Source organism: Castor canadensis, chromosome 10 (assembly GCF_047511655.1).
Source record: "Castor canadensis chromosome 10, mCasCan1.hap1v2, whole genome shotgun sequence".
Taxonomy (NCBI): Eukaryota; Metazoa; Chordata; class Mammalia; order Rodentia; family Castoridae; genus Castor; species Castor canadensis.
In genome coordinates, this window is record NC_133395.1 from 46969946 (window position 1) to 46989096 (window position 19151).

The window sequence follows — 19151 nt, forward strand, 5'->3', positions numbered from 1 at the left end:
ACTTAAGTGCTTGTCATCATTAGCATTATTTGAAATTTCTGACTGATTTAATACTGGAATATAGGTTTTGAAGCAAGAATTTAGCTAACAGCCTTCTCACAGTTGTTTTTGGAATTGTTTTATGATTTGAAGATACATGCTAATCCAATACAAGATCATGATCTTAAATGATATTTTATAGAAATTGTAAGATCTAAATAACACTAATACACCTGAGGTAGTTGCTTTGCCATCTAGAAATATGCAGATCAACTTCAAAAATGTTATTTTTTAAATGTTTTTATTAGTAAATGAAAGTTATACAGGAAGTATCATTGTATATATAAACGTACATTGCACCCCAGATCGTTCATCCCCTCCATTATGTTTTATCTTCCCCACTCCCTTCTTAAAATGACTTCAACAGGTTTCAGTGTTCCATATTCATTCATATATAGAAAGTATATCAACAGTATTCATCCTCCTTTACCCGCTTCACTCATACTCCCCCTCTGTTCCTTTAAAGTCATCAATTGAGACATGAATGTAGGTATTTAGTGAGAAATAAAATATATGATGAAATAATTCCTAGAAAATATATTTTATCCTCTTATTTCATTTTCTGATCATTCATCCTTCCATTATAATGCTAAAATGGTTCAATTAGCTAATTATGCTAGTCTAAAAAGTTTGGCTTATGATCATTATCAAAATCATTCAAAGAGCTTTTATCTTACAAAACTACTAAATTAAAAATTTGTCCATGTTCAGCAGCAGGGAATAATGTCAACTGCCAAAATTTACTGCCAAGTACACATTTTTACATTTTTAAGATTGTTACTCTATTAACATGAAAATAAGTCCAACATTAAGCACTCATCATATTCAGTAACCTTTTAAGATAGAATTGCATAGCCTTCACTGTGAACCCTAGAGTTAATCTGAACATATAGTGACATGACAGTGATTGAATTTTAAAAAGATAACCTCTACCATATAACAATGCAGAAAATCAGTAATTTTTTCTGGATATTCGTGACTATTTATTTCCTTAAATTTTAAAATTCTCTTCTCTTAAATTTTGTCATGGAACTACTTGTAAGATGAGATCAGACATTTTTCTCCTAAGTAACTAAAGGAAGAAAAAAGAATGTACAAGGAATTTCACATTGAGTCAAAATGTCTAGAAACAAAAGACAAGAACCTAAGATTCCTGATACCCTGTTTTTCTTCCACTGAACAAAAATGTGTGACAGGAAGTGGGTATTCTCAAAGGATATTTTATCATCAGCATCATCCCCTGAGTCTGTTTTATTGGTAGGCTCAATAAAACACACACATACGTCTATTTTTATTAGCATGAGACTTCCTAATTAATGTTAACTAGTTAATCTTTCTATTCTTTCTGTCTTGGACCCTCCATAGCATTCATTTGCATCATCTTTCTGACAATTGGCTCCACAGATTCTTCTAACTCTCTAGAATAGTTTCCACAGCAAACCCTGTATACTCATCTAGAACTTGGGAAATCTGCTTGCATTGGCTTACATGGGTAAAATGACTGCTGATAGGTAATATTGCTTCAGACATTTAGAGACAAAAGTCTGACTGTGTCCCTACTTTATCTGCTAAAAATACTATAATGGCAAATGTTAGAAATAGGTGCTCATTAGCTCAATTTAAAGAATAAAATGTCATGGAACCCAACAGTAGGCAGAATGTTTAGAACCCAGAGAAGTAGGAAAGCATTAGTCCACCATTCCTTTGTATTTCTTTATCTTCTTCAGCCCTCACATTCTCCATCCTTCTTTTTCTCAGTGTACCTTCATGTTTTTTTTTTCCTGTAGATAAACTTCATTTATCTAATTGCATAACCAGACATGATTTCCTTAAAATTAAAGATAACATTGGTTTTGGTTCTATAATGACTGTCTGGCTTAAATTTTCCAATTGAATCACTCAGTTTTCATGCCTCAGTTTTAATTACTAGAAGAAAACAGAATGGGAAAAAATGATATTTTAAGGAACTAGAATATTAATATAGAAAAATCCAGAAGCTCACTTGTAATAAAATGTGTTAAGAAAAAGACAGCATTGAAAAGTAAGATGTATCTATTGTGCAATCCAGAATATTTATAAAAATCAAGAGCTGGAAATTAAAAATGGAAGGACAAAAGAATTATTTAAAGTATTCTGAGATGTAGATTATGAAGATGAAACAATAATTTAAAGAAACATTTAATCATAGATGTAATGTTAAGCATGTTTAAGATAAAGTACAGAGAAATCTTGTGCATGTACCAGAATAACATATACAACACCAATCACATAGCAAGCACTAACCATATTAGATTTTATGTTAATTGGGCTTGTGAATGTAACTGTGTGTGTGTGTGTGTCATGTGCATACGCCAATATGCACATTTATGAAAGGTTAGGAAAATTTGCATGTCTTCCAAATCATCTATTCCCTTTGATTAGTAAATTAATGAGATATTTCTTTAAGTTAGATGTAGCTCTCTTGCTTAGTATAGTAATCTTATCAAACTATGTTAGCATAAAACACTTTGACAGTACAAGAAAGACCAGCTGTGCCACCATGAATTCTGAGGCAAATAATTTCAAATGTTAGTAAAGATATGAGAAGAGAAAAAAAATCAGGTAACTTGGATACTGGATTTTCTCTAAGTGATTCTCATGTATGTTTAACAGAGCATCATTAATAGCAGTCAAGAGGGAAAAATAACTTCAATAAAGGAAGGAATATAAATTGACTTACCTGTCATACCTAGGGATTTTCAAAGTACTTTTCTTTTTTATCTTAAAATGCAATAAAGTTTTTCTATTCTGGTCTATAACATACATGTGATCATATTAGTATTAAAATAATGATTCTTTTCTTCACCAAAGGAGGAAAACTTTGTGTAAAATTGACTCCTCAATGAAGATGAGTAGTGCTGAGTAGTGCTTTAGACTTGCATAATGTCTGGAACATCATATGTCCTCAACAGCAATAGCTGTTAGGGAAGCAGAGGATTTTATTATTTCTGATTCTATAAAAAAAAAAAAACAATGCCAACTTTACCCTAGACATTCCCAGTAACAACAAGTTTTGTAGGATTATCACTGACAGCTGAAGAGTAAAGTCAACATCACAAAATTGTATACTTAGCCAAGTCTACTTCATAAAAGAAATAAACAGAAATTCATTCTAAATCATTCAAGGATAGGGAAAGTTAGTTGACATTAATGAAATTTTTATTTAAAATTGTATAACATATAAATGAGAGATAAAAAATTTGTGAGAACCAATTAGCAAAAATACTGTCTTTCTTATTATTGCTTATGTCTTCTCTTCAACAAAATTAGAGATAAGAAAAGGTTCTGCCTGGAAGTGATGGGGGGGATAGAGGAGGGGCAGGGGACAAGGGGAGAAATGGCCCAAACAATGTATGCGCACGTGAATAAATGAATAAAAAATTTAAAAAATATTTGTGAGATCAAGAATGGTTCAGTGTAATTAAGACTGTCTGTAAAACACTACCATCATCTATTCTAAAAGTACATAGATTTTGAGCCAGTTTGCAGTGATTGAAATCCTAAAATACATGTATGTCCTCTATGTATGTGTGTGTGTGTGTGTGTGTGTGTGTGTGTGTGTGCATGTATGTGGGTGCAGTCCTTATTTTGTATTGCAGCACTTATTGCTAAGAACAATTGTGCAGGCTTAAATACAAGTACAGAAATCTCTATAATCAATGGAAAAATTGCAACTCTTCCAATACCTTAAAAAATTTTTCTCAAATAAAATCATTAAAAACTCCTGTACTATCAACTACAAATATGTAAAAAAAATAAAAACACAATAAAGTCAATATTTACTTAAAACAGTATAATTTACAACTGAAATATTGTGAATTAATGTACTTTCTTTGTTAAAAATATTTTGGAGGTTTTTGTGGTGTTAGTAGGATTTGAACTCAGGACCTTGTATTTGCTAGGCAGGGTGGTCTACCATTAGAGTCATACCCCTGCTCTTTTTAGTTTAGCTATGTTTCAAATAGAGTCTGCTGTTCATATCCAGGCTGACCTGGACCTCTGTCTTCCTACCTCCATCTCCCTCATAGGTAGTACCACAGGCATACACCACCACTCTCAGCTTTTATTGGATAAGTTGGAGTCTCATGAACATTTTGTCCTGTTTGAACTGAAACCAAAATCCTCTCTCTCTCTGCCTCCCAAGTAACTGTGATTACACCACCCCACCAGGCTCTTCTTTTAAAAACTTGAAAGTAGTTTGAATAGTGTTTGCCTTCTTGTACACAATTTATGACATGGAAGAAGCCCTTTTGCATGCCTTGGCAAAGCATGCCAGTTCTACATTTAGATAGTTTATTTAGATAGTCTTCTATAACAGACGTAACAAATTACCATAAGATTGATGACTTAAAAACAATATAGATTTGTTGTCTTACAGTTTTGTTGGTCAGAAATAAGACATTGGGCCCACTAGAACACCACATTAGCAAGACGCCTATTATGGGGTTTAATAGAACAACTTATTTCCTTGCATTTTCTAGCTTCTAGAGATCATTCCTTGTTTCACACCCTTTTTTCTCTATATTCCAGCCAGTAACATTGCATCTCTCTGACTATGCTTCCGTAATCACCTCTTTATCTCCATCACTCCTTCCATCCTCTTCCACTTTTATAAGACCCTAATAATTCCATGGGCCTACCTGGATAATCTCTAAAATCAAGCATATTAATAAAATTAATTCCATCTCCAATCTTAATTCTCCTTTTCCATCCAATCTATTATATTCACAGGCATCAAACACAGAGACAGCAACATCTTTTGGAGGATCATTATTCTCCAGCCACAGTTAACTTCCAACATTTTCCTTTTGCACTTTCAATGCTGTGAAACAGCACCAAAATTTCTTTGATGCCTGAATTCCTTCATCTGCAACATACTTCTCTTTTTCATGACTACTATATTCTCCTGTTCTCAAAAAGTTTACCTTTATTAAGTTTCTCTGGTTATATAGCAAAAGTCCCTCTTTTTGGAAATTTTATAATCCTACACTTTTTATTGCATAAAACCTTCATGAGATTGCCTCCAAAAACTGTAGGTCACATAACCCTAAATATTTGATGATAATCATAACCACCATCTTGGAAGTGGGTGTCAAATATCATGATAGCAGTGTTTTTTGTTGTTGTTTTGGTGGCACTGGAGCTGGATCGCAGGGTCTACACTGTTAGATACTCTACCGGCCCTTTCTTGTAATGGGTTTTTCTAGATAGTGTCTCACGAACTATTTTGCCTGGGATGGCATTAAACCATAAGCCTCCTGATTTCTGCCTCCTAAGTAGCTGGATGACAGATGTGAGCCACTGGTGTCTAACAGTAACAGTCTTATTTGTAGAAGCAATTTCCACAGATAGTTTAACCTTGATCACCAAGTCATGCCAACTTTTGAAATGATGAAATCATCATTTAAAAGTAAATGTAAAAAAACAGTAAAAGTAAATGTTCTTCAGATTCCTTGTAATTAATTACTATTTTTTCAATACAGTACAGAATGTTATCTCTGCAGTTTGACTATTAAACAAACTGTGATCTTTGTTCACATGCAGTCTCCAAAACAAAATAGAAATAATGACCCATTTCAACTGAGCACTATTTCATCTCAATACAATTTCAATGAAAAGAATGTTCACACAACTTTACCCTTTTTACATCCAGTGGACTTTTTCAATGATAGATAGCTTTATGCCTAGATATTGCAATGTATAAGAGTTTCTTTTGCTTTTTTCTTATCAGCTGAACTTCACTTACAGCATTATTACCATTTGTTTCTTTGTCACATCTTCACCTTTGTTAAATAATTCCCCCTTCTAATTATCCATTTATTTAAAATATAATGTGTTGATATACCACTAAAATAAGTAGACAACACAAATACGCACTTTGCTATTTGTGCATGAACTAAATAGCAATGGAATTTTCAAGGAGTAGCATGAGGAGTCACTGATCGTGATGCACATTCTACTACCTAGATAGTTATCTGTGGATAGAAAAAAGGCTAGCAGCAAAGTTTGTACTTTATGCAATTACTCACATTCAGTATACCACAGGAACAAATTTAAGCCAAATTGTTTGGGAGCTGATGTTATTTAACTAAAGTGTGGCAACTGAAACTCATGTATATCGGAACTGTCAAAGCAAACACTGCCAACGTGTGAGTATATACATTTATACATTTATATAACATATACACAATAATATATCATTGTTTTACATATGCTTATGTGTTATAACTATCCCCAAAACCACAGATTAACTCCAGAAGCTGAGAGAGACAGGACAGGAACATAAACATTAAACTCTCCTACTTGTACATGACTAAATCTAGAGGAAACTAAAAGTAACTTAACTCTTTCAATTTATGAAATATAATAAAAAAAAACTCCTTTTAAAATCATAGAGGCAATCAGTAATATATTAAAAATACAAAATGCACTTCCTAAGCCACTTAAAAAGAAAAACAGATGCAAAGCAGACCATTGCCACAGCTCTTCTCCCATGGAAGCATTCCCGTTTGAAAATGAATGACAAAAAAGAGAAATAACAAAAATCATAGGAATCAGAAAGGAAATAACCATGAGTATGGAGGAATACCAGTAGACAGGATGAAAAATAAGACAACGGTATGTGAATAAATAAAAAATAAATTTTTGTGATTTTTTTTCCTCTGGGAGAAGACAAGTACCCCAGAATCATTAGTGAAAAGAATGGGGAGAAGTCATAAGCCTGAAAGACACAATCTAAAAGAACATAATCCTGAATGTTGAAGTCCCTGAATGCCAAATCCCTACAGTTTAAAACCCCTACATTTAAAATCACAAAAAATCACAACCCTAGATTATTTTTTTAAAAATTCCAAATATTAAAATTCTAAAAGCCAAAATACTGAAAACTGTACTTCCCACAGAAAAAGAAGCTATATAAGAAGGATAGAATTCTGAGGAATGGATTGCCCACACAACCAGAAACAATGACAATTTCATTTAAAAATGCATCATTTATCTACTTTGGCATTCCTTCCAGCTAATGAAATTTTGGGAGCTTCTAATGAATTAAAGCTGCATTTGCCTGAGGAAACCAGCAAGGTTACTGATGGTTAGAAAATAATGATGTGCAAGGTACAAAAAGAAGACATTTACGCAAAAATGTTGCTTTTCTAGTCCCGATATTGTTTCCACCCAATCTGTGATTTGTAGAATGGATTTCTGTAACATCCCTATGTGGCACAGCAGATGGGAAAAGTTAACAGGGAACGCTCATGTTGGTATAGATCAAGCTACAGAAAATTTTCAAGAAGAGATAAAACAAGTCCAGGAGTGGTAAGGCATTAAGGAAAGGGTGAAGGAGAGTGACTGTGGTGGAAGTGTATGAAAATGGAACAATAAGACTGGTTGAAACTGTTCTAAGAATGGGGGGATGAGGGAAAGAAGAATGACATAGGGGTGAATCTAACTAAGATTATTGTAAGTACTTTTGTAAATGTCGCAGTGTACCTCCCATACAACTCTAATATGCTAATAAATCACTAAAAAGAAAAAGAGCACTGCCACTTATGGAAATGAACATGAATATATTCTCTGAAAACAGCCATGCCCCAAAACAAAGAAAACATCATCCCGATGCAAGATGTCACCTCAAAATACAGATATCGGTTGGGAAAGTTAGCCTGGTCTTATGAGTTGCATCTATGCAATTGCCCATATCTATCCCTGTAATATAAATTTTCAAATCCGGTATTTTCTTTTAGGATTTTTTTGGGGGGGAATTTTTTATTTTTTGGCCTTTTTCCTTCTTTTGTTCTTTTTTAGCTTTGTTCCTGCTGTTTTAAATTGTTTTTAAAAAACTCTATGCTATGTATTTCACCTTCCCATCCTTTTCGCTGCTGGTATTTGTGCAAAGATTTTTAGAGAGTTGTAATTTATTTTATGCATTTCTTTGCAGATTCAACTCTGTAAAATGTTCACAATATTGACTCTGTGTATAAGCATTCTTCCATAAATTAAATGTCTTTGTACATCTGAGTTGAAAAAGGTAAAATTTCACAAAATTTTGGCTCTTTGGGCAACTGCATCTGCAGTGGTGACCCATCTCACCCTGGTATTTCAACTGACTCTGTTACACAGCTAGATGCACACAGTTACTGATGATAGTGACAGGCACACATTGCAGTATTGACCTATTTCTTCCTTTTCTTCTTTTTTTTTTTTAATCTAGTGAGACTGGGTTTTGAACTTGGTGCTTCATGCTTGCAAAGCAGGCACTCAACCACTTGAACCTCACCTCCAATCCATTTTGCTCTGGTTATTTTGGAGATGGGGGGTCTCACAAACTATTTTTCTAGGCTGGCCTCAAACTGTGATTCCCCCAGATCTCAAATAGCTTGGGTTATAGGCACAAGCCACTGGAGCCCAGTTTGACCTATTTTCTGATGCGTATGGATGGTCTGCTTGAAAACGGAATTTTGGACCTCCTAAATACCAAATAAAGAGGCATGATGAAGGCAGAGAAAGGAGGTTTATTACATTCCTCAAGGCTTGCTGTGTGAAGAAGCAGAGTAAGCACTCAGCTCATCTTTAGCTATCTTTAGGGTATAGACATAAGGTTTAAATAGACAAAAGAACTGGGGACGGGGGACAAGGGTATACATAGTTAAATAGTCACAGTCACAAGTATAGTTGTGACTGGAGGAGCAGTGTCAGTCTAGTGGGTTCAGGACTGGTGGAGAGCACAATATTGGTCAGGCAGGTGGTCTGATCCAGTTTTGGAAAGTTATCATCTGGAGGGAGTAATCTGGTTTCTGTTTGAGTGGATTGCTGGGATAACTGTCCTCACTGGGAGGGTGACAGCACCAGGTGGCTCCACTTAATTGTCATAAAGATGTTATCAATTCTGTTCTTGCTGGAATCCAAAGTGATTGTAAAGTGACTGTAAAAAAGAAAAATGGCTTAGAGCAGAGACAGATACAAAATGGAGGCAAGGATGCCTCGTGTCTCCTGTTTTTAGTTAATTTGTGGGCCCACATAAGGAGTAAGTGGTTTTCAGCAAAAGCAGTTTGAGCACCTCTTAATGCTTAGACCTACTATACTCATGTAACTATCTTACCATACTTGATTGTTTCTGTTTGTAAAAACATGTATTTTATTGAATAAAGTGATCTGTGAAGCATTCTGTTGTGTTTTTGTATGTTTCTCAAATAAAATCCACTTTTAAAACACAAGCAAATGTATTTTAAAGAATGTTTAGATTATTTATTCCATAATTATATTTTTGGGAGTTTGATATTTGGAGATTTAAATCTTTCCAGAGTTTTAGACATTAGCCATTTTGATCTTTCAGGATTTCACATGCAGTATTACAGTATTTAAGATTGTGTCCTTCAGGATTATGATCCAAACATCAAAAGAATAGTCAGTGGAAGATGTTAAAGTAATGTCAAAATATTTTCTCAGGGTATATATGACACCTATAACCAACATCATACTAAACGGGAATAACTGAAACCATTTCCTCTAAAGTCATGAATGAAACAAGTGTGTCTGCCCTTCCCACTTTTATTCAATTTAGTACTGCAATTCCTAGCCAGAGCAATAAGGCAAATGAAAGAAATTAAAGGGATTAAAGAAGGGAATGAATTATCCTTATTTGCAGATAATATGATTCTATACTTAAAAGAGTCTAAAAATTCCACCAAAAAGCTCTTAGATCTCATAAACACTTTCAGCAAAGTTGCAGGATATAAACAATATACAACAATTAGTAGCTTTTCTATATACCACCAATGAACAATAAGAACAAGAAATGAGGAAATTATTCCTTTCCCAATAGCCCCTGAAAAATACCTAAGAATAAATTTAATGAAGGAGGTAAAAGACCTGCACAACAAAAACTATAAAACATTTAAGAAAGAAATTGAAAAAGACATCAGAAGATGGAAAGACCTCCTGTGTTCAAGGATTGGTAGAACCAACATTATGAAAATGACCATATTACCAGAAGCAATCTACATATTCAAAGCAATCCCCATCAACATTCCTATGACATTCTTCACCAAGGTCAAAAAATCAAGTCTAAAGTTCATATAGAAGCACGAAAGACCTCAAATTGCCAAAGCAATCCTGAGCAAAAAGAGCAACACTACATGCAACCTCAAACTATACTACAAAGCCATAGTAACAAAACAGCATGGTGTTGGCACAAAAACAGACATGTCGATCAATAGAATAAAATAGATCCAAAAACATCCAGACGGTTGTAACTGACAAAGGTGCCTAAAACGTATGTTGGAGAAAAGACAGCTTCTTCAAAAACTGGTGCTGGGAAACCTGGATGTCCACATGTAGAAGACTGAAACCAGATCTCTGTCTCTCACTCTACTAAAATCAATCCAACGTGGATGAAAGACCTTAATGTAAAACCTAAAATTTTTAAACTACTACAGGAAAATATAGGAAAAACATTGGAAGATATAGGCATAGATAACAACTTCTTGAATAGGACTCCAACAGCTCAGCAAATAAGATCAAGGATTGACAACTGGGATTGCATCAAACTAAAAAATCTACTACACAGCAAATGAAAGTCATTAAAATGTAGAGACAGCCCACAGAATGAGAGAAAATCATTGCCAGCTATACATCTGACAAAGGATTAATAACCAGAATATATAAGGAGCTCCAAAAGCTAACCTCTAAAAGAAACAACAGCCCAATTAATAAATGGGAAAGTGAATTGAACAGACAATCCTTGAAAGAAGAAGTAGAAATGACCAAAAATTGCATGAAGAAATGTTCAACATCCTGGTCATAAAGGAAATGCAAATCAAAATGGCACTGAGATTTCACCTATCATCAAGCATTCAAACAACAAATGCTGGTAAGCTTGTGGGGAAAAGGAACACTTATACACTGCTGGTGGGAATGTAAATTAGTGCAACCATATGGAAATCGGTATGGAGGTTTCTCAAAAAGCTGAAAATAAAACTACCATATGACCCAGTGATACCATTCTCCTGCATATATGCAAAGGAATATATATGAGACAGGATACAATAGAGACACTGCACAGCCACATTTATTAAAGCACTATTCACAATGGAGATCATAATGCTATGTGAGGTAAGCTTGGTTCAGAAAGACAAAAATTGCATGTCTCTCTCATATGCAGAATCTAGAATATACATATATATATATATATATATACACACACATACATGCACCCTCATAAAATCAGCATGCAGAATGCAGATTGATTTCATTTCTATTATGAAATAATATGTTGTATGCAAGGTGTGCATATTCTGGGAATATAAGGATGAGACTAGAGTAGAATTATATTTGGTGTACTCATATCAGCCCCCTCAAAAGTTTATGAAATGTCCATTCATTACTGATTTTAAATATTATGATAAAATAAAATACATAGTACTTTTTAAAGTATGTTCTAAGATAAGTAATTGTACCATGAAAGTTTGAACATGTGTTAAGTGAATCATTTAATTACTAAACAACTACAGAGGAAATTGTCGAAATATTTCCACTGAGGTCATGAATAGTAACAGGACATAAATATCACTCCTACTACTCAAAATTGTAAGTGTTTAGAAAGCAATTACCAAAACAGAGTTTTATTTAGTAAAACAGTGGGAAAATTCTGTGTTATTATTACATAGTATTAAAAACAAAAACTATGCATTGTGATTATAATCAAAATTCAAAATACTATTCTAATATGTTTTGAACTAGAAATTAAAGAAATATAAGTGACTACTTTCCTCCCTAAAATAATTGAAAGTGAAAGGTAATGAGAACCTAAGCATAAGCCTGATACTAAAATTTAATATATAGTTAAAATAAAATAAAATCACACACTTTATATATTATTTAGCATTGAACTGGCAGTTACTCTTAAGCTTATTACTTTCATAATTTAATATTTTTATAGAAATTGGTATTTTATGTTATTTTTGTTTAATTCTTTTCATTTAATAACTTTGAAAATAGTTTATTTTAGTATATTTTAAAACATCAAAAGATATATAAAAATGGAAATAAAATTCAAGTATGATTCCATTATATCAAGAAACATTTGTTTACCTTTTTTTACTCATTGCAAAAGCAATACATTTGACCATACAAACATGAGAATATACAGATAAGGAAAAAACAAATTAAATTAAAAATCTCCCATAAGCACAGTTAACGATAACTACAGTTAATATTTTCATAAACTTATTTCCACATATTTTCTATGAATATATATGAAATGTTAATATTCCACTTAGAATTTTTCACCTAACTATACCTCATAAATGTCTCCCAATACCAATGAATATTTATCTACATCATTTTTAGCTTTGTGAAAAGTAATGCATTAAATTAATATATTATTTATACATGTATATATTAAATAATTTTTCTCTGCTCAGTATTTTAATATAATAAATAAAGCTATGATAACCCCTTTTAGACTCAGCTTGCATATACTTTCTGTGTTTTATAATTTAGGCTGCTTCAAAACCTGTTTCAAGAACTAATAAGCATCGTGTTTCTGATCACTGTATGTGTTAGGTTAGCTAATGTATCCTGTGGGGGTCTTAAATGCGATTCCACAGCCATTTTCTCTCCAGAAGTCAACAATTCATCTTACAACTAAAGGAAAGCAGAGATTAACACTAGTCCACTAACGACCACATTCTCTAAAGAAATTGCTAATCAGGAAAATATCAACAATGGTGTGAAACTTAAGATGCCATAGATATCTAATGACTTGATTTCATCCTCTCTTGACTGAAATGGAGGAACTAAGAAAAGGAAATGTGGCCCTAACAGCTGGAACTATTCTGATAATTAAGCCTGGGTTTTTTGCTACTGAGTATAAACAGTGCAACAGAATATGACTATTAGACAAGGGTACATGTCGCCATGTGTACAAGATGGATCAAGACCAATATAAGGCCACTCCATAATCATGCCTAAGCAGACAAAAAAACTGAGCATTGTCTAACCCACAAAAATGACCCACACATTCCCCTTTCCTGCCTAATATGAGTGACTGCCATTTCTTGACCAATTATAGCTTTGTCCTCATTCTAGCCTGCCTTTCTTTTAGGTGAGGTAAACATAACTAATCTTAGAAGTACTCCCACTTTCTGACAGCATGCCATCCAGAGAAGAGAAGTGCTTCTTTCAATCTTCTCCCCAGTCACCTACCTCAGGATAAAAAGCTATAATTTCTTTTAATTGTCTCTCACTGAGACACCCCACAGTTTACCACGAAGTGAGCTCTTCCTTACTACAAAGAGTCATGACCCCAACTTGTTCAACCACAGATGTGTTCCTGGTAATCTTAGGTTGAAAATATTGACTTAAAATACTTAGAAATGTTGTAAGTACTTAATAAGATGAGTCATTATCATTATAAGAAGCATCATTTTGCAAGGTAAAAATATAGACATTTAGAAATTAGACTTGTGCTCTTTGCTATCTTGGCCATATCTCAGATTTCTCAAAACCTCAGTTTCTTTATCTGTAACATGAATTATAGCAGCACTTTCCTGTAGGACAATTCGTATTATAGATGAGGCACTTATTAAGACTAATTTCCTTGCCAATCTTCCTATTTACTCTACAAATTCTTTACCCTTTTTTGAGACAGTGAGTTCTCAACAAAACAGTCCAATTGTTTTCAGTTTCCTCATAGCTATCCACAATAAGCAAAAACACAGACATATTCAAATCTTTCAAATAAATGCAGCACCACTGCTATAAACTCTCAAGCAGAGAAGAAAGAAATGAAAGGGCAAAAATGTAAATTTTTCCTTGACCAAGGCAGAAGTGAACGAAACCCAGGAGAAATATTTCTTATCAATTAGATAGTAATTGTACACCCAGCCATCCCTATACATATTTAGCATGACTAGATATCAAAAACTTACATATAATTTCAATAATCATAATATATAAAGATGCATTTTAATATAGCGCTTTGTTAGTATATTAATCGAGGGCATTTGATATGAAAAATCAGCAGAAGAAAAAAGACAGGAAGGGAGGGAGGAAAGGAGGGAGGGAGGGACGGAGGAAGGAAGGAAGGAAACTCGATAGGAGAGTAAGAGGGGGAGAAAGAATAAGACCCAGTCCACATTCAAATCAAGTGTAAAATTAGAAATGGCCTACTGAAACAAATTTGATGACTGCAGTTCATGAACACATCAATTGTCTTGCTTCAGATTTTTTTAGGTTCATCTAAGCATATTATATTGTTTATATTTTTAGGAGACTGACAATCTTGTCCATGAAAATGACAAACACTTGTCAAATTAAAGAGCTAAGATAGAATTAAAGAACATTTGTCCAATGGAAGTAAACTTTAACACATTAGAAATTATCAGCTTAGTTATTATTTTTTCATCTTTTGTTATTTAACAGAAACTTAACCTTATCAGTTAAATTACCTCAACTTCTGATGAAAGTAATACAATTAAATACTAACTTGTAGAACTACAAATATTATCATTAATCAAGAAATGATTTAGGAAGTAGGAAATGAATATAACTGAGGAGTAATTTCATTGAGTTATACTGGTATGTTTTTACTAATTTTTCATTGTTTGAATCTTTTTGATACTTATATTGTAATGCACATAGACATACATCCCAGTCATGCACATACACAATTGTATATTTCAGTATTAACCATCATATACAACACACATCAATTTAACATTCATCCCTTATTTAAATGATTTTAAACACAGGTTTGCATTCTCTCATATATATGTTTACAATTATTAAATTATTTTCTTTCTTAAAACTAGTTATTGACTTATAATCACTTATGTTCTATTAACTCATTTTTCTACACAAAAAGGAAAAAAGTGCATACATTCTATTGGTTTTAACACATGTGGAGAAATTTGAATTTTTAAAAACTGGTGAAACTTGTTTTTAACTATTAGTGGTTAGTAGTTTGTGACTCTGATTGTATAGTTTGTAGAAGAAGTCTATAAATAGCAATTTCTAAAAAGTTAAAAATACCTCTAAGGACTGTGAAAACCAGATAAAAATGATTAATCATTTAATGTGTATTAACCACACAAGGTATGCAAGAAATCAAGTGTTCTATATTTTGTGTAATGATAGTTGACTTTGTGAATCCATCTCATCCCATGTAGCAGGAAAGAAAAATAACATTAGTGTTTCCTAATGTCTCTCTTCTTCCTGGGGTTCACCAGAATACTGCATAGGAATTTAGGGTGGCCAAGAAAGCCATAAATGTCCTCTCAGTTTCAAGAAACTTGAGCTAGGCTTCCTCTTGGCCTCCCTCTGTTTTTGTTGTTTTTGAGTCTTTACTTTAGAAAATTTGTAATTATATATTATTTTATTCATATATATATCCATACATATTCAAAAATATATTCATATGTATTCAAATATATGTATTTTTTTCAAAGCTTCTTGCCAATTTTACGACCTAAGAATGTCTTTCGCAAGAATATGGGAGCGACTTCCTTTTAAATTAAGGAAAATGTGCCCTTTTCTCCCAGTCTCAGGGAGAAGGTATTAGCCTAACTTCATTGGGTGCCTGTTAGAGAGCATGGATGGCATAATAACAGAGAAATAAATTGCAAATTCAGGAATAAATCAATGTGCTCAATAGATCCTAATGATCATTCTCCCCCTACTGTCTGGCAGTACTTTTTCACTAACTCACCCTACCATTTAAAAACCTTCCCACCCTTTATTCTTATAGGTAATCAAACAGACTTCAAAACTTTCCACTCATCCTTGAAATTCCTCTTTCTATCATCCTTGCCCAGGAGCTCATCTCCACATGTCTAAATTATTTTCCTACTCTCCTTACTAGGATGCTCTTAGATAAGATCTGCAAGCAACAGAAGTCAAGTCTGGTCAATCCACACAAAAATGATGTTTGCTGAAATGGGCAGCTCAAAATGTCACCACAAGCTATGTTTGAAGGGTTTAATCCCGAGGAGTTGTAGCATAAAGCTACAGAATTAATGGCATTCTTGCCTCTGTTATGCACAACACTACTATTTGCCCTGCCAATTCCACCAACCCTGATCCTAGCATATTGCTGCCTCTGTTTCCCATGGAAACAAAATCAGCTACTGATGATGTTGATGCTTCTGCTGCTCCCATGCATCCCCAGAATGAACCCACATACTAGAACATGTGCCCATTCTCTAGCTATGAAGGACACTGGGAAAGTGGATGTTTTTTACATTCTATAATAGGAGATGAACTCTACCACTAAATTGGAAAAATCCAAAATTATCGAAAAGTGTTTAAGATGCTGAACTACAAAATTATAACTGAACTACATAAGTTCCTTCTCTTCTAAATCTTGTTGAAAAATCTAACAAGACTATTATCTCACTATGCCCTTGTTTCAAACTATGTCTTGTTTTCAAAGATCTACTGGTTCTCCATAACAGAACTAATGACCTGTGCATCTATGCCACAAGTAACTCCCTAATTTTCTTGTCTTGCCTCTATTACTGGAAATGCTGGCATCTTACTCTCCCTATTTTGCAAATTCCTGGGCAAACCAATTGCATGTGTTGTATCCAGTGCTTGGAACGCCCTTTCCTTAATTTTTCTGTACAAATTAGGGAAGGTAAAGAGATGTCAACCTTAGCATATTTGCAATGAAAGACAATATCTTTCTTCAACACTATACTGAGAATGATTAATATTGTTTCCAGGTTCAGTAAGAATATGATTAATTAATACTACAGGAGGAGGAAATTACTGCCCCACGCAAAAATGTCTGCCCTCCCTGGTTTAAATATATTCAACTTAAAACTTTAGTCAAGTACAATCTCTTCTTGTAAGCAGTATCCATCTATGATAGCTCATTATGATCAACCTATGATTAAAAAAATTAGATAGCATTGGTTCATCATACTCATTTTGGCATATTGCTTTTTTCACAATATCATGAACACATTATATCTGCTTGTGTCATGTTCCCTAGATAGCAAGCTCCTAGTGGCAGGAACTCTTTTCTTTCGTTCTTTTCCATTTCAGCACATAAATCTGTACTCTATCCTCAGCAGATGGTCAAAATGTTTATTAACTGATTGAGCAAATACTTACCGCTAATAACTTACCTCAAGTTTTGTCTTTCAGCTTAAGATGTTAGGATCTCTTAGTTTCCACAGTGACTCTTGTGATATTTATTTTATTCGTGCTATACAGAGCTGGCTTCTCACATTCCTAACACGCCCTTGGCAATGATGTGAGTAGATAAATTGGCTCAGCATCTTGAGTGGATTCCCTAAGGTTCCTTGGAGGCTTGCAGCTGCTACAAACGTGTTGTACTTGATTCCCTTGGCAAGTCTTATTATGCTCCCCTCAGTCATCTGTTCTCACACTGCTTCAGCAAATTCACCTGTTGTGACAAATGTCCTCTCTTTTCAGTCAGGCAGTGATTCAGCAAATACCATAATCAGGCATTTCATCTTCTAAAACTTTATATGCATTTTGTCTTTTTTTGTTGTACAACTGCATGCTGTTCTTATTTTCTGTGTGCTAAGGAAAATAAAGTCTCTGGTCCTTAGGAAGGGTCTGGTGTGAAAAAATTAAGATAATGCTTTTTTGAATGTTTGTGATTTGAGTGTGAGTGTGAATATACACACACACACTAGTGCTTGATGGGTAAGTAGAAAATTGGTTAAAAAATTGGAGTTTAAGGAAAGTGAGAGAGAGAGAGAAAGAGGGAAAGACTTCATTTTCTATAAAAACGTTTAATTTTGGAGGAAGTATAAATTCCCTTCATGACTAGCTTTAATTTATAACAAAGTAAAATGAACAAATCTTTATTCTAGGAGGAAACTATTCAATTGTCTTGCAATTTATTCAAAGAACAAATGTATCCTAAACATCTTCTAATGTGTTCATGCATTTCTTTATTAAATTTCCAGCTTCTTGGATATTTTCAGTGCTACAAACCTTCTTTCAAATGCCTAAATTAGCAGTCCATTCATAATCTACTTTTGCAATATTATCACCACCCAGCCAAATGCATTCCCTGAATCCCTGCCACATTTTGTTCCTCACCACCTTTCTCTTTACAGAAACCCTAAGTTTGCTCTTAATGTTTCTTCATTCTGAAATACCATTCTAAGCCCCCATTTTTGCCAGAGAATTTTAAGTTGAGCCATCAAGATCCAGCTCATCTGCCTTCCTCTTCAGCAAAGCTCTACTTAGAGTCTCAGGCTGACTAAAAATAGTCCACTGAGTTCCCAAAGAAAAGTTTTCCATTAACACTGACTATAGGGTCTGGGCAGGACTGCACATACTTGTAATTCCAGCTGCTCAAGAGGAAGAAACTGGGAAGACTGTGGTATAAGGCCAACCAGGCAAAAGAGTTAGTAAAATCCTATCTCAAAAACAAACCATGCATGGCAGACACACCTGTGGTCCCACCTACAACGGAGGCAGAAATAACAGGATCACAGTCTGAAGCCAACCCAGGCAAAAGCACAAGCACCTATCTGAAAAACAAACTAAAAGCAAAGAGTAATAGGGGTATAGCTCAAATTGGTAGAGCAATTGCCTAGCATTTCCAAGGCTCTGAGTTCAATCTCCAATAGCAACACCAAAACAAACAACAACAACAAAAAAAAAAAACAAGAAAAAAACCTAGTTGCTAGATTTCAGTTTTTACATTATCTATTTTCAAGAGTCAAAGCCTGGAAATTGTGAGCTCTAGGAAGTCAGGTCATATTTCATTCTTGGGATCCTGGTATCTGCCACCATATGTTGTATAACACATGCAATATATTTAATAAATATTAGAGAAAATGACTGTAAGTTTTTTGACATTTTGGTAGGTTTTGATTGTTCCTTTTCTTAAAAAAGGCTTTAAATGAATATTACTTTCAGGATTATAGCAGATTAAATTTCTTCAGTAACTCTCCCATGGAAAATAATTCAAAATGCTGAACAAAATATGGAAAGCATTATTTTAAACTCATTACTCCACAGGCAGGAGAATTAGAAAAGACCAAAACCAAAGCTAATGGCAACCTTGGTGATTTTGAGCTTTCTTT

General features: G+C 33.8%; 1 long non-coding RNA gene across 1 annotated transcript in view; it reads right to left on the bottom strand.

The window, feature by feature from the left end:
- Positions 1-17467, bottom strand: part of LOC141411593 (uncharacterized) — a 105083-nt gene extending 87616 nt beyond the window's left edge. The window contains exon 1 of the long non-coding RNA XR_012436432.1: positions 17208-17467. This is a non-coding gene — a long non-coding RNA (uncharacterized lncRNA). The remainder of the gene's footprint in view (positions 1-17207) is intronic.
- Between the last annotated feature and the right edge of the window lie 1684 nt (positions 17468-19151).